Source organism: Oncorhynchus tshawytscha, linkage group LG04, assembly GCF_018296145.1.
Source record: "Oncorhynchus tshawytscha isolate Ot180627B linkage group LG04, Otsh_v2.0, whole genome shotgun sequence".
NCBI lineage: Eukaryota > Metazoa > Chordata > Actinopteri > Salmoniformes > Salmonidae > Oncorhynchus > Oncorhynchus tshawytscha.
The window spans coordinates 59679726-59702600 of record NC_056432.1 but is presented as its reverse complement, the minus strand read 5'-3'; the positions used below and the strand labels follow the sequence as shown (position 1 = coordinate 59702600).

At 44.4% G+C, this 22875-nt stretch overlaps 1 protein-coding gene across 7 annotated transcripts in view; it reads right to left on the bottom strand.

The window, feature by feature from the left end:
• The window catches only part of LOC112249124 (ankyrin repeat domain-containing protein 11), a 144207-nt gene that overhangs the window by 37227 nt on the left and 84105 nt on the right, over nucleotides 1-22875 (bottom strand). For 5 of the 7 annotated variants that reach the window (XM_024418783.2, XM_024418782.2, XM_024418785.2 and 2 more), the window contains one exon: nucleotides 15525-15592. The exons of the other annotated variants lie outside the window; for them this stretch is intronic. The gene's annotated coding sequence lies outside the window, so the exon portion shown is untranslated. The remainder of the gene's footprint in view (nucleotides 1-15524; nucleotides 15593-22875) is intronic. 7 annotated transcript variants of the gene reach the window in all.

Genomic DNA, 22875 nt, shown 5'->3' with positions numbered 1-22875 from the left:
GGTTGTGGACAGGTGTCTTTTATACTGATAACAAGTTCAAAACAGGTGCAGTTAATACAGGTAACGAGTGGAGGACAGAGGAGCCTCTTAAAGAAGAAGTTACAGGTATGTGAGAGCCAGAAATCTTGCTTGTTTGTAGGTGACCAAATACTTATTTTCCACCATAATTTGCAAATAAATTCATTAAAAATCCTACAATGTGATTTTCTGGATTTATTTCTCTCATTTTGTCTGTCATAGTTGAAGTGTACCTATGATGAAAATTACAGGCCTCTCTCATCTTTTTAAGTGGGAGAACTTGCAATTGGTGGCTGACTAAATACTTTTTTCCCCCACTGTTTATATGTAATTAAAAGTCTGGCTACATTTTCTGGTGCCTCCCTCATGTCAGCATCGGTGTGGACATGAGGGTGTAGCCAATATGCATAGGCTATCACCTACACATTGACATGTAGGCAAATGATGTCAATTTGCATAAACTTACATTTTTTTCTTAAAACAGAATAGTGTTCTTTTGGTCTTCAAATGTAATTGGATATTTTGTGATTTGGACACCAAAACACATTAAGACATTATTTTACTGTAATAGAGGAGAACTTAACATTTGAAACAATACCCTTTTTACATCTGGACTCCCAAAATTAATCACAGAGCAGACCCTACTAACATGAATGCTTAGTTTGTCACGCGGTGCCGCCAGCAGCATTTTGGCCATAGACTTGTGATAGCTGTCTAGTCTGTGTTTGATGAACGTGCAATGAGAATAATAAAATTTAAAAAACATTTCTATAAGGAATTGGGAACTCATTCTGAGAAATAATCTTCTTATGCAGGTAGGCCACTTGATTTCAATGTTCTAAACAACGTGAACAGGCTGTTGTTCAAACAGTCCGAGACAGACAGGAGGATGTACCGTTCTACAGTATTAGCAAGCAAATAGAGCCACGTTGGCTAGATTTGAAATATAAAGATTAGCTGTCTATATACGAGCGGGTGAGCATGTGCTTGAGAGATTGTTTATGAGACCTGTTTTCATTTTCTATGCCTGCTACCAGAAGTTCTGCATCGGTCTGGTAAAAAAAAAGAAAGTAATAACATAAAGGGGGAATTTTAATAGACAGACTTGAAAGCCAGATCAGTGATTATAGAAAAAAGCAGGTTATACTATTTTGATAAAATAATTAGTGGGTCTTATGGTTGAAGGCTTATATTTAGCCAAGGTATAATTTGACAAAGCCCTGAATTCATTAGATTATTACCGACTGTTTGAAATGCAGTGTATTTACCTTTAAATTGTGCAACAAAGCTTATTTTGAAGAAAAAAAACATTTAAGCCATATCATATCATCCCAGCCCTACCCCTAACATCACAACAGTCCAGGCCTTCTGACACACTGAATTACTCTTGCCAGTTCTGTTGACCATTGAAAAATGAAATTACTAGTATAATTCTAGGAAAACTGCTGTGGAAAATAGTATATAGTGCACCTTGTTTGCTATTTTATTTGTTCTAATTTTAGGCTCTAGATTGCAGGAAATGGTGTTTCAAGTGTTAAAGGATGTAAAAAAATCTCTGAGTCAAAACAGGGACACAGCACCCCTCCGGGTCTCACCTCAATAATCCGTACCACCTTGTTAAAAAAAAACCTTGGGGAGAACCCTGGTCTGGAATACTATGGTAAAAATATTCCATGTTAATTACATAGCCATGATACTAACAGATGATTATGTTGCTGCACAAAAACCTAATGTCATTCTGAGACAGCACTGTGTGTTGTTCCCAGGTATCTTCCAATAGGATCCACAGGGTCCTATTGTGAAGGCCTCTGTCCCCCTCACTGTCCACTGACTTGGTAGGACCCATGAGGAGAACACACACCGCTAATAATCTCCAGTCTCCACTCGCAAGCAACTGCATCTGGCTTACAAACACATTTACTGGACACGCTGGTTATGAACATGAAACAGTCGGGATACACAACTACCGTAATTCCATTGGGATGATAAAACAAACACGCCCCTAAAATTATAGCAAGCCTTAGTAAACAGACAGTCCTCTGGGAGCTTGTGTGCAGCGGTGGGGTTGAGTTCACTTTTTCCACTGCGTGGGCTGAGCCTCTCCATACGTTTAACAGTATCACATGACCAGCTAGCACGGATATACACACAGAGAAAGAGAGAGAACATATCTACTCCTCCGCCATGAGCTGCAGGGACTATAGGTCCACACAGCAAAGTAAAGTTTCAATGAAAATCACAGAAGTGGGCTGAGGAAGCAATATTTCCCCATTGAAAGCAGTTCAGCCAAGCCTCTTATATAACTGGATAATAGCTCCCATCCAAATGTTGTGAATGAGATATATAGAGATATAGATACACATACATACCACACACCGAACAAAATATAAAACACAACATGCAACTATTTCAAAGATTTTACTGAGTTACAGTTCATAAGAAAATCAGTCAATCAAAAATAAATAAATTAGGACCTAATCTATGGATTTCACATAACTGGGAATACATCTGTTGGTTACAGATACGTGGATCAGAAAACCAGTCAGTATCTGGTGTGACCACCATTTACCTCATGCAGCCCGACATCTCCGTCGCATAGAGTTGATCAGGCCTGTGGAACGTTGTCCCACTCCTCTTTATGGCTATGCGAAGTTACTGGATATTGGTGGGAACTGGAACACGATGTTGTACACGTCGATGCAGAGCATCCCAAACCTGTTCAATGGGTGACATGTCTGGTGAGTATGCAGGCCATGGAAGAACTGGGACATTTTCAGCTTCCAGGAATTGTGGACAGATCCTTGCGACATGGGGCAGAGTATTAACATGCTGAAACATGAGGTGATGGCGGCAGATGAATGGCACGACAATGGGCCTCAGGATCTCATCACGGTATCTCTGCGCATTCAAATTGCCATCGATAAAATGCAACTGTTTGTCCATAGCTTACACGTGCCCATATCACAACCGCACCATGAACATGGGGCATTCTGTTCACAACGTTGACATCAGCAAACCGCTCACCCACACAACGCCATACACGTATTCTGCTATTGCCAAATTCTCTAAAACGATGTTAGAGGCAGCTTATGGTAGGGAAATGAACTTCTTTTGCAAAAGCTCTGGTGGACATTCCTGCAGTCAGCATGCCAATTGCACGCTCCCTCAAAACTTGACACATCTGTGGCATTGGGTTGTGTGACAAAACTGCCCATTTTAGAGTGGCCTTACTGTCCCCAGCACAAGGTGCACCTGTGTAATGATCATGCAGTTTAATCAGCTTCATGATATGCCACACCTGTCAGGTGGATGGATTATCTTGGCAAAGGAGAAATGTACACTAACAGGGATGTAAACACATTTGTGCACAACATTTGAGAGAAATAAGCTTTTCGTACCTATGTGCAATTTCTGGGATCTTTTATTGCAGCTCATGAAACATGGGGACACTTGACATGTTGCGTTTATATTTTTGTTCAGTGTATATTCATGTCGTAGTTTCCAGTCAACTCCATTTCACTGAAAAGTTACTTCAACAAGTGAATGCTAGTGATGGCTAGCTATTCTACCAGTCTGTCTTAATGAGTGTTATCATGCTAACAGCACACCCTGCACACGAAAATACAAACATTCCCAGCTAATAAAACAGTCATGGTATTTCATTTCAGAGAATGAACAAGATTTAACAAGGCAACCTTGGGGTTAATTAAAAAATTGGCACCAATGGCAGATTGAGGGATTTTTTACATCCGTACCCCAGTACGACCCACGTGCCAGCAGCGAAACGTCACGCCGTGAGGAACTATTAATGAGACAAAAAGATTCAGCGGAGCTTCCTGGTACCCCAACATTAAGCCACCAGTGATTTGGAGGAGGACCACATCAGCATTCTGAGTGTGGCAAACCCTGTAGGGACAGGGGCAGAGAACCCCAAGGAGAAGACAGGGAGGAGGGGGGATGTCTGTGGGTCTGCCAGACTGGATAATAGCTCAGTGAGGCGCACACACAAACACGCGCACACAGGATGGAAATAGAGTGAAATAAATGCTTTGATATGGTTTGGATGACGTCACTCCTTCTGGCACGCGATACTATGTGACTGAGTAAGAATTGGACGCACAAAAAAACTAAAAACAATTGCAGGCATCAGAGAAATGGGAAAGGTGGTAGAAATAAGCAATCTCTGTTTCAGCCCGAGGTGGAGATGTTACAGCCAGGACTCTGCGTCATACCCCCTCTGCGTCATATCTCTCTCTCTCCGCTTCATGTCTCCCTCCATCGAGCCACTCCCTCTGCGGTCAGACAGAGGCCAACGCTTCACCTCACTGCGGGATGTCGTTCTTTCACACACACACGCACACACATGCAGCGCCAATGAGGGGTATTCTGAAAGCCCCTGCTGCTACTGAGAAGATGAAAAGCAGATCGGTAGCCTCCCCCCGCTCCTAACTCAGGCCTGTCATCAGGTCCACACCACTGCATTTTCCACGACAGCAGATGCTCTCATTCTAAAAATGTATAAAGCTAAACTGCCACAGACCCAGCAGCTGCACATAGTCATTCGGCATGGCGAGTGTATTTTGGGAGACTTGCCATATTATTCTCTCCATGCCTCTCTGCTATATACGGAAACAACTGCACAGTCTCCGGCATTCAATTTCTTGTGCTGTAATGTCTGTTATGGTTATAGTGTATGATCAATCACCAGCCTACACTGTCTGTCATTCATCGCTGTCATAATCATGGTTTGCAAGATCACAGGAGTTATTGAGAGCTACCTAATGAGGGGAGAGCAGGAGCAGTGAGGCCCTTACTGCTGTGTGGACCATCCCGGCGGCTGTGCAGTCTATTTACATTTCATATAGGAGAAGGGCGCAGCAGCTAGCCCTGTTTAGTGTGCAAATAGAGCCAGTCTGGCCCACTCCAGTACCCAGGCAACCAGGACCCAGATTGCCGGTGCAGCCCCTGACCCGTAATTCATTTCATTAGAGGCCTTTGTAGGGAGGGGGAAAGACAAACAAGCCGAGTAGGGATGCATTAAGATGAACGGAGTGGCCTGGGGGGTGAAGATGGGATGGAGGGGGCTCCGTCTCATCTCTCTCACCTGAGAGACCATAGGCCAGACAGACAGGACCTCCATCCAGACTGGACAGCGCCACCTGTCCACCCAGCAGTCTCTGGTCTGAGAGCAGGGGGCTGGAGAGGCTGGAATCCAATAACTTCATCTGATACTCGGAGCACGACGGCATTCCCCTACACCTCTATCTCTCCACTGTGGAGAGAGCACTCTGGCCAATACAGCTCTGTGCTGCTGCTTGAATGAGTCTCTCTGGTAAATCATCTCACCTTTTCGGCCAGTGACCTCAGTGAAGTGAGGTTGTGCCATATATTCTGCCATGCATCAGGGAAAGCTAGAGAGACTGGGGGGAAAAACCCCTGTATATTTTCTACCCTCATATCATAAGGCTTCATCTCTTTGTTGCTGACTCACTCATCTTAGTGCTCCTCCCCCTCCACGCATCCTTCCATCCCTCATCCTCCTTTCTCTTCTCCCATCCAAAGCTCAGCATCTGATCCTACCATCTCCTGGACAAACAGAAATGAGAGAAAGGCAGAGCGCCTGACATAGCCACAATAATAATACACACTGGGCTTGTTGCCTAGCAACGCGGGGACAGGGCACATGTACCGAACGAACTGACAGAAAGAGAGAGCGTGTGAGAGGGGGTGAGGGATGAAGAGAAAGCCAACAGCACTGGAGTAATCATGATAATGTATGCCTCTGCATACTAAGCTTAGCCAGCGATGAGGATCCATTTCTGCCCTTCACCTTCTGAAAGAGTAAGACTATTTTCCCTGTGCAGTATCTCCACTCTAGTCTAACATAGATGGGGATATTCCACATTAAACACCATGTATACACAGACATCCACAGAGACACGTCCGGGGCTCGAGAGATGCTCGAGGTGTCGCAGTCGTCATGCTGCCCGGTCCTAACTAGCCTCTGAAAACATCAATGGAGAGCAGTAAGGAGACTGTGTAGTTTTCCCGAGCAACCAATGCTAGCCAAGAAGCTACCTAGTTTGTTTTGATTCAATGAAGAGATCGCGGGCTAATTATTATATTATTGAGTAGCTTGTATCTAGGAGCAGGATGGGCATGGTACGGTTAGCAGCTATACTGCACACTGAAATGTCAACCATCCTGTTATCGACATACAGGGTACTGGGATTGGTGGCAATTGCACACCCTTTTTTACCTTGATTGACTCCTTTTAAATAAAGTGAACGGATTTAGAGGCACTTCAGCTAATTAAGGACTCTGCCAGTGATTAGGGGAGGCCCCTGATCCGAAGGAGGGGAACTAGGGTAGTAGAACAGGGATTGGGCGGAGACAGACGGATTTAAGGAACAACTACAGTATGGCGAGGGAGGGCAACACACGTTACTCTAAAAGTCACACGGTCTCTACATAAGCCGGGTAGATTCCACCCTCTAACGTACACAAACATAAAACATCGAGGCTAAGCTGGAGCTTTAAATCATGAATTCGGGGGCGTGCACGCCGAATCCCAAACAAATTCGGGAAAATGGGCCAGTCGACTACTCTGCCCAAGCATTATGCATACACACACACACACACACTCACAACTTAAAACCATGCACACAAAGCACCCAGCTAGCTTCAAACATGCAGCCCAGCAGGCCATCTCCATAATGAATAGTAAATCTGCTTTTCTCTACGATAGCTATGGCATCACTAGTAGGGTGCTCTGAATGGTTATTGGATTTCCACCTAGTACTGCACACGCATTGGCCATATAAAAAAGGCCATTTCATAATGCATATTCATATAGATCAATGGAGCGTGTAACAGGGAGTCCATCAAATCAGAAGTGCATTAACGTTGGGCCTATCAGCAGTGAGGAGGCCGGTGCTATTGCCATGGCAGCGAGCTAGATAAAGCCATACTTAACGAGGATCCCAGCAAAACAAAGCCTAGCTCACTGCTACAACGGCACTGCTGTAGTATTTACTTACGTCCATGGGACCTGTTAAGTGTCATTAGTCATTACAGTAACTCACTTGGGGCCATCATCCCACCCAAGTGCATTTGCAACAAACCTGCATCTCAAAGATCTAGAAATTAACATCGGGGGATCCCAACGATAAGAAACAAGACTGGGCCATCTCACTCTACTTCCTCTGAATGTAGAAGGCAGCTGGGGGTAACCGCAGTAGTTCCTCAGAACTCAACGGCCGATCTGGGAGGGCCACAACGGGATTAGCTTTGAGCAGCTTCCCACAAGCTCCTTCACACGCATGTAGGCTAATACACACAGTAACAAGCCTCCGCACCTCACTCAACCCCTTCTCTGCACCTCACTCAACCCCTTCCACCTACCTCACTCAACACCCCCCCACCCCCCGACGCACTCCACAACTAATGAGCTGAAGCCTGAAACTCACAGCCCTGAGAGGGGGAGGGCCTGAAGACCTGCCGTGCCTCAGTGGAGGAGGAGAGCATACACACATACGTGAACAATGTAGGCTTACGTGTGTGTACGTAGATCAAACATGCGCCTATGGGGGGCAAAGAGCAGCACGCCATTGAATGTCGAGGCCAGGTTGCAGAACGTAGAGCAGTCAGAAACCAACCACTGTTCTGTTTATAAATTGCTCAGCTGAAACACTGCCCTTTACAATGCGCTGTGACCGGCGCCAGGGACAAAACAACTAAACTCACTTTGGCAACACAAAAACACACCCACATTCACAAAGCTAGGACAAATAAACAACCTGTTAGTGCGTGACACACCCACATCTGTGGAGGGAGCTGTGTGTTGTTCTCCAAGCCAAATCTTGTCAGGATGAGACTGCAGCCAAAGAAAAGCGGGGGAACGGCAGAACGAACCCCGCCCCCATTAAACACACCACTTACGACCTCACACTGGACATGAGGCCCATCTTTCAATTCCCTACTCCTGAACTGAAATTAACACACGCTATGGGAGACTGACACATTTCCGCCTTTGAAATTATATTACCATCTCAAATCAAAATGCTAGCGTTAAATTCTTATGGCTGCAGGGGCAGTATTGAGTAGCTTGGATGACAATGGAATTTTCCAGTTGGAGCGTTATTGAAGATTTTTGATAAAAACATCCTAAAGATTGATTCTATACTTCGTTTGAAATGTTTCTACGACCTGTAATATAACTTTTTGAAGTTTTCGTCCGATGTTCGGCTGGACCTGCACGAGCGTTTGGATTTGTGTACTAATCGCCCTAACAAAAGTAGCTAATTAGCCATAAATATTGGACATTATTGAACTAAATCAAACATTTAATGTGGAACTGGGATTCCTGGGAGTGCATTCTGATGAAGATCACCAAAGGTAAGGGAATATTTATAATGTTATTTCTGATTTCTCCAACATGGTGGATATATTTTTTTCTTTTCTTAGCGCCGTTCTCAGATTATTGCATGGTTTGCTTTTTCCGTAAAGTTTTTTTGAAATATGACACCGCGGTTGCATTAAGGAGAGGTATATCTATATTTCCATGTCTAACAATTGTATTTTCATCGACATTTATAATGACTATGTCTGTAAAATGATGTGGATCTCTGCAATATCACCGGATGTTTTAGAACTACTGAACGTATAGTGCACCAATGTAAACTCCGCTTTTTTGATATAAATATGAACTTTATCAAACAAAACATACATGTAACATGAAGTCCTATGAGTGTCATCTGATGATCATCAAAGGTTAGTGATTAATTTGATCTATATTTGTGTTTTTGTGACTCCTCTCTTTGGCTGGAAAAATGGCTGTGTTTTTCTGTGAGTTGGTGGTGACCTAAATCATTTGTGGTGCTTTTGCTGTAAAGCCTATATGAAATCAGACACTGTGGTGGAATTAACAACAAGATTACCTTTAAAACGGTATAAAATACATGTTTAAGGAATTTTAATTATGATATTTCTGTTTTGAATTTGGCGCCCTGAACTTTCACAGAAGTTAAACACCAGTGTAGTATCAACATGGTTTCTGTGCACTGAAAGGACCCAAGTATCCAAACTCATGAAAATTCTGCTCAGTTGTTTCCCATTTACTGTGCTACAGATGAATCAAATGAAAGGAGAGAGAAAGAAGAAATAGCTAGCATGGTTTCTCACATAACATTCAGCAGGAACGTCACTGCCTACCAGTGTGTATGTGTATATAATCAGTTTGTGTGAATTAGTGTGTGAGTGTGTGTGTGTAAGAGATAAATGTGAGGCGCTGTGACTAGGGCTCCATTAATTAAGGATTATGGGAGGAGGTAAAAATAACCGTGGAGCGGAGCAGGATAATGAACAAAGCACGGGGGAGGAACACAGGGAGATGGGATGTGACCTTTACCAAAATGAGTACGAAAACATCATCAAAACAATCCGCCATCAAGCTCTGCCTGCACCCATCTTGTCGTGCCAGGATGAAAAAGCTGTCAAAACCTTTCCCCGACGTAACGGGATTACGCAGTCATGTGTGAAAGACACTCAGTAGATTACTGATGGGATGGGAAGCGTGGAGGTTTACCAGAGAACATGGCTGGAGAGGTTTCTCAGGCCTCTCAGCCATACTAGTGTTGTAAATGTCTGCCACTGCTAGGTTAGCTCCTCGTCAGTCAGTAGCCTAGATCTTACTGTGTGTCTGTGTGTCTGTGTCTGTGTGTGTGTGTCTGTGTGTGTGTGTTTGTCTGTGTGTGTCTGTGTGTGTGTCTGTGTGTGTGTGTGTCTGTGTGTGTGTCTGTGTGTCTGTGTGTGTGTGTCTGTGTGTGTGTGTCTGTGTGTGTGTCTGTGTGTGTGTGTCTGTCTGTGTGTGTGTGTCTGTCTGTGTGTGTGTGTCTGTGTGTCTGTGTGTCTGTCTGTGTGTGTGTGTGTGTGTCTGTGTGTGTGTCTGTGTGTCTGTCTGTCTGTGTGTGTGTGTGTGTCTGTGTGTGTGTCTGTGTCTGTGTCTGTGTCTGTGTCTGTGTCTGTGTCTGTGTGTGTGTGTGTGTGTCTGTGTGGAGCAGGCTCAGGCGCCAAGACAGGCCGAGGCCCCAGAGCCCAGACCACAGGCAGGCTGACAGGGGACAGTTGGCAGGGCTGCATGAGACAACAGCATAAACAACCATGAGGAGTGGAAATCCGATCCCTCACAGTGGAAAAAACCCTCAGCGCACCAGGCAGAAAGAACAGCAGAGAAAACACTTCCATTATACCACCTCAGTCTACATGGAGCCTCTCTGGCTGGGGAGCAGATTCACAGGAATCCTGGCCTGACACACACACACACTCGTCCTCTCTTGCTCTATGGGGAAGTTGATTGGGAGCGTTCCGGGGGACCAAACAGAATTCTAATTTGTCCTGGTTCAGCAGTAGCAGTGGCATGAGAGGAGCAGCTCCCTCAGATCCCAGATGAATTATATATCTATAAGCCAGATGAAAGGCCTCTAACAGCACAGCATGGCAGTCTGAGAGCTGGGGCGGGGCCTGGGGTGCTGCTATGCACCCCCAACTGCCCACTGGGAGGTGGCTGGCTAAATAGGGTACAGCCAGGGATACATCTTGTGTGTGTGTGTGTGTGGCTAGACTAAGGGAACCAATGGGCTGGAAAACACTGAAAGCTTGGCCAAGGTGAACGTCACACTCTAACGAGCTCAGAAGTTATTTCCCAGCGCCCACGCCCCCCTGGGGATCGCTGTATAACTTTGGAACATGTTCCCCACCAAGCACACAAGCAATTACAGCCACAACAGATGACCTGGAGCAGGCTGGCTCCACTAAATATGCTCTTTCCTTCTGAATACATTCCACCTCCAGCTCTGTCGTTCAGTCACTCCCTGTTTCCCCTTACTATACTCTCTGCAATGTTGTCCTCCCATACATGTATTCTCATTGCTACTAAATGAAATCACCATTGGCCACCACTGAGCCCCACATATCCAGGGCAGCCCCTTCCCTCAGACAGACGCACTGTGTCCACAGCCGGCCAGACCTGAGCCACACAATGGAACAATCAATACTCTCATTAGACAAGTAGACCCGCACCAATTAGTGGTTTGGACTAGTGCCATCCAAGAACCCTTCCACTGAACCAATGACACCGGTCAACAAATATGTCCGTTTCCAATGACTAGGCTACATGGGCTAGTCAGAGGGGACGTGAATGGATTAGTATGGAGAGATCCTCTCTGCTGCCTGCAGTGGATTCTAATGCAGGTCTGTTATACCCAATTCACATAGGACTTGCGGTACATTGCCTGAAAAAAAGAATTGAGCAATGTTTATATGGTCCCCTTTCAAAAAGCCAAATGTTCACCACATTCTTGTCACCATTTGCCTTTCATATCGCCATTGCTTTTGCCAGGAAGGAGCGAGAGACATTAAACTTGGACCCTGTTGTGATCATTGTCATGGTAACCAGAGTGACAGGAAGCTCGTGAATGCACATTTCTCTGACAGAAATATGATTACGCGGTCATTTGGTAGAAATAAAAGTTTCGGCTTTGATACCGAAAATACCTTTCAGATTTAAAGAAAACGCGAAAATAGTTGGCGGTATGGTAAAGTCGGTGGAAAAATGTCTTCGTATGAAAGGGATATTCTTCCCTCCTCAGTGAAGCCAAGGCAAGCTGAAGCGTCACTGAGCTGTGACTGGCTGCCCATGTTGTGTGTGTTACTGGGCAGTAAACAAACTCCACACATGTGTAAGGGGAGAAGAACGAGTAAAACACTTGATTAAGAGAGAGGGTGTATCCCGTTTAAATAATAAATATGTAGACGCACAGGCAGAGAGAGCGAGCAAGAGAGAGGAGGGAGAGAGCAAGAGAGAGGAGAGAGAAAAATGAAGGAGAAAAAGGATAGAGAGTGATTGAGAAATAGGCTAATAGCTATAAGCTCACATGATTTCACAAGGCTGAAGGAAAGATGGAATGAAACAGTCTTCCTTCCCCCTCATCGCGCACTACTAGACGATGTGAGAGCAGCAGCCACTGAATTCCGAGCACAGCCTCACGCTACAATGCATTCTGGGAAGCCCTCTCCATTAGCAGCGCTGGAACGGCACACACACACAGGCCGTGTTCAAGGGAGCAGATGGAATTGGGAGGTGGTGGGGAAAGGAAAGGAAGCCCTGCTACCTTCCAGTCAAACATCACCTCTTCCTTCTCAGAAAAACAGCTAAGCTTGGAGAGATACCTAGCTAGCAAAGAGAGCTGCACAGCACACAACAGGGTTTTAGCCTGCAGTGGAGACACAATGGCAACAGACTCACATTCTGAGCTTGTACAGAACCATGGACATATCGGAGAGCAGCTTGGCCGTGCCATTTCCTGGGGCAGCACTGAACCAGACTAGCACCATTTGCCCTGGTGCTCCCTCCCCCACACTGACTGCAGAGTAGAGCAGGCCTTGGGGCCGGCTGGCACAACGCTCCTGGAGTAAATATCAGTAAATTGGGAAAAGTAATGAATCATCCTCGCTTTCAGCAGCCAGTATTGGGTCTGAGTGCTTTTAAGAGGCTCCGAGCAGACTTCCCCACTGATTTTAATACAGGCCTTTAAGTTTTAACAAAGCCAACCCGTTCACCACTTTAACCCAGGCCTCCTACATTATTGTGGCTCCTGCAGAATGTACCATGTGGAATAGCATACATCTGTACCCAGTGAGAGACTATCTGGCCCTAGTATTATAGAGGTAGAAGGAGGGGGAAGGCTGACACGGTGATACCAGACCATTTCTCACAGGAGCTATTTGCATTCAGTAAGAAGGCGTAATGTTCTTCTGTTTATGTCAGTGCAATGCCGACAGGGCACAGCTCTGCTGCATGGTATGCTGTATGGTTCCCTATAGGGGTGGCTGGCTGGGCTAAAATGGCTCTAGTGTGCTCAGGGCTGTGTGGGCGGATTCAGCAGGATATCAGGGTGTTCGGGACACACTCACTCCAGCTATGAGCAGAGCCCTCTGTGTAAAACAAAAGATCTGAGTCACAAGACCCCCCCGGCGGAGATGGTCAGCTGAACATGGCAGTCTGTCCACATTCACCACATGTGAGGGGTGAGCGTAAACAATGACTTCACAAATCCCGACCAATGTTTTCCTTTGACAACCATACATCAAAGAAATTGTTCTCTTGCACTCTGGGCCAAGAAATGTGCTTTCCTTCAATGTGTGCCTCGGTTGACTGTGGTGGAAAAACACTTGTATAGCTGTGGCTTGTGTTCCCCCTTCCCATAGTGTCTGTATTTGAGCCTTGCGCCTTCTCCTGGCCCCAGGCAGGACAAAGAGCTCTGGCTATTGAGCCCTGGCCTGATTTAGCCCAGGCAGGGAGCAGCCGCAGTGTTTGGCCCCTATTGGGTTTCAGCTCAATGGCTGGACAAGCTTCTCTGTCACAATGGCCACTCTGTTCTGGAGCCTCATTGGGGGAGTGGGGAGGCCATGACCCCTCAGACTCAGGGAGGGGGCTGATGAGGGTAAAAAATGGGGGCGACAGACAATTTGGCTCAAACTATTGCATTGTGGATCTCTTCTCAACGTATTCCTCTCTCCTCTTTTCCATGTCAAGAATACAAATGAATGACCTGTCCAGCAAAAACCATGTGACATACTTAACACTAGAAAGTCCTCAAGGGACACCCCCTTCCAGCCAATGACGTGTCTTTTGGACATTTCAATCTGCACCTATCTCTTCATACAATCTCACAATTCATAGTACTGTCACCTATCAGACTATTGCCAATTTAATCTTGTCGTTAGGCTAACTCGATTAATATGCGTGAAATGAGTTTTAATATTGTTTTGGTATCGTTTTTATTTGCCATCTGCGCAGGCTGGCTGTGAATGACTGGTGGTGAATGGGGGGTGTGACATGTCCTCTTATAACTGCGTACAACACAAATGACTGTTTGTGATATTAAGATTCTAACAGTGTGTTGTTATACAGACTTATTTAGGAAAAGTCAAGGACGGGGGGGGAGAGACGACAACTCTAAAAATGGCTGAGTAATTCAACATAAATGAGTTGTCCACATGACATTGTCAGCTTTTCTACTGTTGCAAGCACACAACTTCATACTTCACATGGATTCTGTAGCTTTTTATTTTAGTCTACTTGGTAAAAAAAAAACATCATCTTGAAATGCACTGTTGGTTAAGGGCTTGTAAGTAAGCATTTCACGGTAAAGTCCACACTTGTTGTATCGGCGCATGCGGAAAATAAAGTTTGATTTCCTATGGCCTGTGTTGGCCAAGCTTTCAACCCCATGACATCAAATATAAAGTGAGTCAAAACACCAGCCTGACTCATCACATTGCATCAATGGAGGGAAAAGACATGAATACCAGAGCCACAACACCCTTTCCCTGTGTGTGTGTGTGTGTGTGTGTGTGTGTGTGTGTGTGTGTGTGTGTGTGTGTGTGTGTGTGTGTGTGTGTGTGTATATATATATATATATAAATAATATATGTGTGTGTGTGTGTTTCCAGCTCTGCAGTCCTATACAGAGGCGCAGGCCTAAGGGGATAGTTCTCCCCCTTTTTCACAGGGCATCACCATTCTGTCTGTCATCAAAGCTGCAAGACACTTCCAGACACCAACTCCAACCAGATGTATGCAATTTAGACAATTAAAGCTTTCCCCTAAAACTTGGCAGCTCTACCGCAACACAGGCACTTCTCATCAGCCTGAGCCTCACATAGTCCCGACCTAACCCAGAGAGCTACATCAGCTCTCTCTCACTCTCTACCCATGTCTCAAACATCCAGCCCCGCTCTTGTATGTCTGAAAGCTTTACACAGCAGAAAGAGAGGCAAGAGACAGGAGAGGCCTGCCTGAAGCTATAAGCTCTCCCTCTCTCCTTCCCTCTTTCAGCCTGGAATTTCCTGTTGATGGCCCACTGCTAACACCACACTCACTCTCATGGAAATATTTGACAAGCTGCAAACATTTTATCTCCACGAGCAGGAAGGCAATCAGCCAATCAGCGAAGAGAGGGAGGGAATAACAGAGTGGAGAGAAAAATGAGAAACGTGTCGTTGAGGGTTTTGGCGTACCAGGAGTTGCACCACACTGGCCCAGAGTCCTAATTATCCAGCCAGAGACAAGGCCTGGTACGGCTGTAATGATACACCACTGCTCGTGATACTGACACCTCTTGATAGCACAGAGATTAGATCTCCGCTGGTCTTGTCAGGCAGCATGGCAGCCTGCAGCATGTGACTGGGCCAGCAGACATGTGGAGTAGAGAGAGAGAGAGCTGCTGATATAATACAGCTCTATCAGATAAGCCAGGCCAGGGAGAGAGAGGGGGACGTGGGAAGGAAGGGAGGGAGGGAGGGAACATCAGGTAGGCTGGCCTGGGCTGAGACGGATAGACATGTGGGCAACAGATTGGATGCGTTAGCTAGTGTCAGTGGTAATTGTTTTTTGTTTGGGCTGGGTGGAAAACACAGCCGAGGAGGGCGGCCCCGGGTCTTACCAGTTGAACAGCAGGGGCACGGGATCCACGACAGCCTGGGCGCTCACAGGACAAGGGGTGCATTGAAACTGGGGAGAAGGGAAAGATGATACACGCATGAAAATGTGCAGACTGCATACCCGGCCACTCATGTTCCCTCCACATAGCTCCCATTTTCCCCAACCTCCCTAGTGGTTTCCTGACTCTCTCCCTTTGCATGTCTTATGTTCCAGTACAGCGTTGCTCCTAAATGGACTTGACCAACACTGTGAAAGGTAGTCAAATACATCTCAGCCCAAATAAGGACATAATGACGGGATGTTTTTTTGAGAGTGTGGTTGAGTGATTCATCAAAATCCTCAGTATGCTCCTTTGATCAAGAGGCACGCTCACACTGACGTAAAAGAAGACACAGAAAGGGGAACACAAAAGGACACACATGTGCGCACGCTAACGGCTCCGAAAAGTAGGCCAGGGAATCGAGCTGTTCTTCAAGGCCTCTTCTTCATTTCTAAACGCCTGTGACAGGCGTCTGCATCCAGCCAGCCTTCCATCCCCCACCACAAGACTCCTGTTCAGTGTTCCCCTGACACACATCTTTCCAGGTCTTCCCTCTTCAGTGTCATCACACACACACACGATTGCATAACAGCATGTGGGGAGCGGGGGCCCCTGTGCTGTGAGTGGGGGGGGGCATTGGGAGAGGGCTGGGGCTCCACTCAGTCTGAGCAGAAGGCCATATTCATATGCAGATACTGGGGGCCATGTGTGGCGAACAGGAGAAGAATTGCCTTCCCACACTGGAACCAATCACTTGTTCACAGTGAAGACTTCCAGGAAAACAGAAATGGAAACAAATAAAAACAAAGCAATTACACACCTTCTTTCCACCCTTTGTGTAACTTATTTAGGGCTGCCTTTATAAACAGTCCCAGACAAATATGAAGAGGGGCTTAAAGCGGATTTCAATTTCATCTGCCGGGCCGCAGCAACCAACAGGTTAAAAAAAGATTGGGGAAAGTTGCATGGAGGCTCAATCTCAACTTGGCATAATGGCCCCATTTTAAAAATGTAATTTTTTCACTAAGATGCCAACTTTAAGAGCAGAACACATCCACTATGGCTATGAGCTTGAGTTTACAGCCAAAACACTTAAGATTACTACAATCTCTACGCAGATGCAAGATTGAGTGTTGCTCGCCCCTAACTGGGCTCGAACCAGGAACACTCGACAACAGCCACCCTCAAAGCATCATTACCCATCGCACCACAAAAGCTGTGGCCCTTGCAGAGCAAGGGGAACAACTACTTCAAGGTCTCGGAACGAGTGACGTCACCGATTGAAACGCTATTAGCGCGCACCCCGCTAATTAGCTAGCCATTTCACATCGGTTACATCAGCAACTGTTCAACCAGTAAACCAAACAACAAGAACACACCCAAAAAAGTATTCTGCTTAGAAGTAATAACTTAGCCTGTAATAACTGATTACAATGTATTGTGAAATGGTAAAACCTGCTGGAGCCAACTAGCTAGCCATGTGGTTTATTGCTCTGTGAGAAAACATGACATTGTTTTTTTAGCTGATATGGGAATGAATACACAAGCAGCATATCAAACAGGGGCAGGGTTTAACTTCTTTGGGGTAGGGGGCAGTATTGGGTAGCCTGGATGAAAAACGTGCCCAAGTTAAGCTGCCTGCTACTAAGCCGTAAAAGCTAGAAAATGCATATAAGTAGTACATTTGGATAAAAACCACTCTGAAGTTTCTAAAAAACTGTTTGAATGATGTCTGTGAGTATAACAGAACTCATAGGGCAGGCAAAAACCTGAGAAAAAATCCAACCAGGTAGTGGGAAATCTGAGGTTTGTAGTGTTTCAACTCAGCCAACAGTGGGGAATTAGTTATGTTTCACTTCCCAAGGATTCCACTAGATGTCAACAGTATTTATAACCTGTTTTGAGGATTCTACTCTAAAGGAGGGGCTCATAAGAGCTCTTTGAGTGAGTGGTCTGGCAGAGTGCCACAGCCTCGGTCTGGGGAGCTCACGTGAAAGGTAGCTCTGTTCCACTTCATTTGTACAGACAAAGGAAATGTCCAGTTGGAACATTAATGAAGTTATGTTAAAAACATCCTAAAGATTGATTCCATACCTAGGTTGGCATGTTTCTACGGGCTGTAACGGAACTTTTTGAACTTTTCGTCCGACGTTCGGCGCGATCTGAACGCGCTTTTGGATTTGTTTACCAAACGCCCTAACAAAAGAAGATATTTGGACATAACGGATGGACATTATCAAACAAATCAAACATTTATGGTGGAACTGGGATTCTTGGGAGTGCAATCTGATGAAGATCATCAAAGGTATGTGAATGTTTAAAATGCTATTTCTGAGTAATGTTGACCACCCAATAATGGCAGGTATCTTTTTGGCTGCTTTGTTGTCTAAAGGCTGTACTCAGATTATTGCATGGTTTGCTTTCTCCGTATAGTTTTTTTGAAATCTGACACCGCAGTTGCATTAAGGAGAAGTTTATCTAAAAGTTCCATGTATAATAGTCGTATCTTTATCAATGTTTATTATGAGTATTTCTGTAAATTGATGTGGCTCTCTGCAATATCACCGCATGTTTTAGAACTACTGAACGTAAAGCGCCAATGTAAACTCAGATTTTTTTTTATATAAATATGAACTTTATCAAACAAAACATACATTTGTTGTGTAACATGAAGTCCTATGAGTGTCATCTGATGAAGATCAAAGGTTAGTGATTCATTTTCTCTATTTTTGTGACTCCTCTCTTTGGCTGGAAAAAATGGCTGTGTTTTTCTGTGGCTTGGTGGTGACCTAACAATTGTTTGTGGTGCTTTTGCTGTAAATCCCTTTTGAAATCAGACACTGTGGCTAGATTAACAAGAATTGTATCTTTAAAATGGTGTAAAATATTTGTATGCTTGAGGATTCTTGTTGTTTTGAATTTGGCGCCCTGCACTTTCACTGGCTGTTGCGGCTAGCAGAACCCCAGTCCTAGGCAGGTTAACATTCTTAAGGATCGGACACTTTTTTCCTCTCCAATTTTCGCCAAAAATGTCATACCCAAATCTGGGTATGCCTGTAGCTCAGGACCTGAAGCAGACATCCATATTCTTGATACCATTTGAAAGGAAACACTTCGAATTTTGTGGAAATATGAAATTAATGTAGGAGAACATAACACATTAGATCTGGTAAAAGAAAATATATTTTTTTCTTTTTTCCCCATCATCATTGAAATACAAGAGTAAGGCCACACTATTATATCAGCTGAGGCGCAATTTGATGGCAGACACTAGATGGCAGCAGTGTGCAAAGATTTTAGACCGATCCAATGAACCATTGTATTTCTGCTGAACATGTATCAAGACTGCCCAAAATGTGCCTAATTGGTTTATTAATACATTTTCAAGTTGATAACTGTGCATAACTTGTATTCGGAGCACGTGACAAATAAACTTTGATTTGACTTGCACTCTCCTCAAACAATAGCATGGTATTATTTCACTGTAATAGCTATGGTAAACTGGACAGTGCAGTTAGATTAACACAAATTTAAGCTTTCTGCCCATATCAGATATGTCTATGCCCTGAGAAATTTTCCTGTTACTTAAAACATCATGCTAGTCACATTAATGCATGTTAGATCAACTGTCCCGAGGTTAAGGTCACATCGGCAAGTGTAAGAATATTTGCTTGGGCATATTTTTCAATTAGAAATGTGATTATTTCACATGGAGATGTGGGTGCTGACAGATAGGAAGTAGAAGCAGAGCTGCCCTAAGCAAGTTATTTCTTACAGGAATATTTTGTGTTATTGCATACAGACGGAACGAACGTTTGGATATCAGAGTGGAGGTAAATCACCAGCATTACGACCAGGAATACGACTTTGTATGTTTCATGATTAACTACTCATGGTGTGATTGTGATAATGTACAGAAACTCAAGTCCTTTTGTTCACCCAACCTAGAATACCTCAATCAAATGCCGACCGTATTACCTCCCAAGAGAATTCTCTTTGGTTATAGTCACAGCCGTGTATACTCCCCATCAAGCAGATCCCACGACGGCCCTCAAAACTACACTGGACATTATACAAACTGGAAACCACATGTCCTGAGGCTACATGTATTGTAGCAGGGGATTTTTAAAAAATGTGCGGAAAACACTATCGAAGTGCCACCAACACATTGACTGTAGCACCGGCCCTGAGAAAACAACAAGCACCCAAGCCACTGCCTGTTCACCCCGCTATCATCCAGAAGGCGAGGTCAGTACAGGTGCATCAAAGCTGGGACAGAGAGACTGAAAAACAGCCATCTCAAGGCCACCAGACTGTTAAATAGCCATCACTAGCCAGCTTCCACCTGGTTACGTAATCCTGCACCTTAGAGGCTGCTGCCCTATATACATAGACTTGAAATCACTGGCCACTTTAATAATGGAATACTAGTCACTTTAATAATGTTTACATACATATTGCTTCACTCATCTCTAATGTATTTCAGTCTATGCCACTCCGACATTGCTCGTCCTAATATTTATATATTTCTTAATCCTATTCTGTTACTTTTAGATGTGTGTATTGTTAGATATTACTGCACTGTTGGAGCTAGAAACAAGAATTTCGCTACACCCGCAATAACATCTGCTAAACGTGTATGTGACCAATAAAATTTGATTTTATTAGCTAGGCTGCCAACTTGCTAATACTACATACAAGGGAAGGCGATTCTTCATTGGTTTCACAAAATGAAAAGACAAAAAAATAAACATTGCTATTGCCCCCCTTGTGAGTGGCGAGGATATCACATTACCTAAAAAGGTATCCGCTACTCCAAATATCCCATTCCGCCCACGAACACACGCCTAGATCAACGGAGTGAAGCTTGTCGTAGCCTTTTGGCCTGGCTACAAACAAGAACGTACCTGTGGACGGCCTCCAACCCAATGATTTGCATTTGTTGACAACAAACCGTTGGGTTTAGGTGTTAACTGTTCCATCTAGGCAGTAAGAAACTAAATGTATCAGAAAATGTTTTTTTTTTTTTTTAACCTTTATTTTACTAGGCAAGTCAGTTAAGAACAAATTCTTATTTTCAATGACGGCCTAGGAACAGTGGGTTAACTGCCTGTTCAGGGGCAGAACGACAGATTTGTACCTTGTCAGCTCGGGGATTTGAACTTGCAACCTTCCGGTTACTAGTCCAACGCTCTAACTACTAGGCTATTCTGCCGCCCCAGGATGTGATTTCCCATTAGAAGAAAGTCGTTTCCCATTAGACAAGAACACACGATGGGTGGTTTCCTGGAGTCAGGGTTTGCATTAGCTTTTAGAAATATGCGCTAGCAAAATGCAGACCATCAAAATCTGCATTTGAAACCATTTCACCTGCATTTTATATTGAAAGTCAACCGTGTTCATTTGCTTCAATAGATTGATCAAGGACATGAAACCATGGTTTTTATTCACACAAAATAAATTCATGCAACACAATCAGCAGAAATCAGATGACAGAATTGCAACACTATTTGGCTAGCAGCCACAAAAAGAAATTAGCATAGAAATAAGCAAGGGATTGTTTTTTGCTAAAATGATGCATGGCCATCAGATTTCTCCTTCTAATCATAGAAAGAATGTTACCACCTATATTTCCTTATGTTAATCGTGCATTTTAATTTGCTACAGGAGAAAAACTACACCAGAGAAAAGTACTTCAGTCAAGAGTGTTGACGGAATGCCCGTTCGTGAATGCAGGAATAAGATTTATCAAGACAAGAGTAAATATTTATCAGCGTGAAGAAGTGCAACTGAAGCACACTAAATTAGTCCATTTACATCATGATTTGGAGCTAAATGTGACTGAAGCAGAGCAGAAATTACAATAAGCATTTCAGATCTGCGTTTATAAAACGCAGCAAAATAGTTAAGTGTTTCATTTTTTTCTGAGTGAAAAACGCAGAATTCGAAGTTAACGTGAACCCCGGGAGTTACATGTGTGTTAGCTGGAGGCATTGTAAGGGCTACTACCTACAGTAGGCTTGGTTCTCCCTCCGGAATGAAACCGCTGCCTTGTGCTCCCTTCAATAATAAACCTCTGCCTCTCCTCCGCCAAAAGGTATAATAGGACCAATTCTTAGTGTTTCTAATGTATGAGACAATCAAGGAAAGTGCACGATATGTCTGCACACTTTTTCCACTTCACACAGGCCTAAACTCTGCACTCCAGCCTGCTAAACGAATTAGGGCAGAATGTAATGAATTTAAAAGCAAATAAGTCTGTTAGTGTCGACCAGATAAGGTGAGAGCAGAGGCAGAGAGTGGGCCAGAGCTCTCTCGGGTAGGCCAGCGTCTCAGCTCAAAGTCAGCTTAGATCAGAGCAAACCCCAACTCACTGTACCGTGCCGTACAGCCCCTGCCCTACACAGCCCACATCCCATCAGGAGAGCGGCGAGACAAACACAGAAAAACTGTCCTATAATAGGCCAGCCAGTCACTCACTTTACCAGAGTGCATAAGTAAAACAAACAGCTAATGACCATGGTTTCACACTCTGATTCTTGGAGATCTAGCTGACAATATTGGCAGTAAGTTACAGTACATCAGACCAGCACAAACTAAGTAACAAGCTATTCTGCTCCCATGTGATTTTAAGCCATCAACAATACAACACTCAGTGGAGAAGATTCTGACATTTCTGAAACAGGAAAAGTAGCCTATGCTTTCTGGTTGGTTGCTAGTGGATTTCAGCAATTAGGTCAGAGCGAAGTCTGAGGGCTGTGTAGAGGAGAAGGGTTGTGTTTAAACATGACATGTTCCCTCTGCTTTGCATTCCTTGATTTTAGTTCTAGTACATTGAAAGGCCAGGTGAACATGAAACTCCGGGACAACATCACCACAGAACTTCCCATGGGAACTGGCCTGGCAAATTTCACACAAAACACTGCATGACAACATAATGCTTCCAAAATGAGAACACAAATCAATCATGACAAATAGCTCACAAATCAGAGATAAACTCAGCAAAAAATATATATATTTCTCAGGACCCTGTCTTTCAAAGAATTCATAAAAATTCTAATAACTTCACAGATCTTCATTGTAAAGGGTTTAAACAGTTTCCCATGTGTGTTCAATGAACCATAAACAATTAATGAACATGCACCTATGGAACGGTCGTTAAGACACTACAGCTTACAGACGGTAGGCAATTAAGGTCACAGTTATGAAAACTTAGGACACTAAAGAGGCCTTTCTACTGACTCTGAAAAACACCAAAAGAAAGATGCCCAGGGTCCCTGCTCATCTGTGTGAACGTGCCTTACAGGCTGAC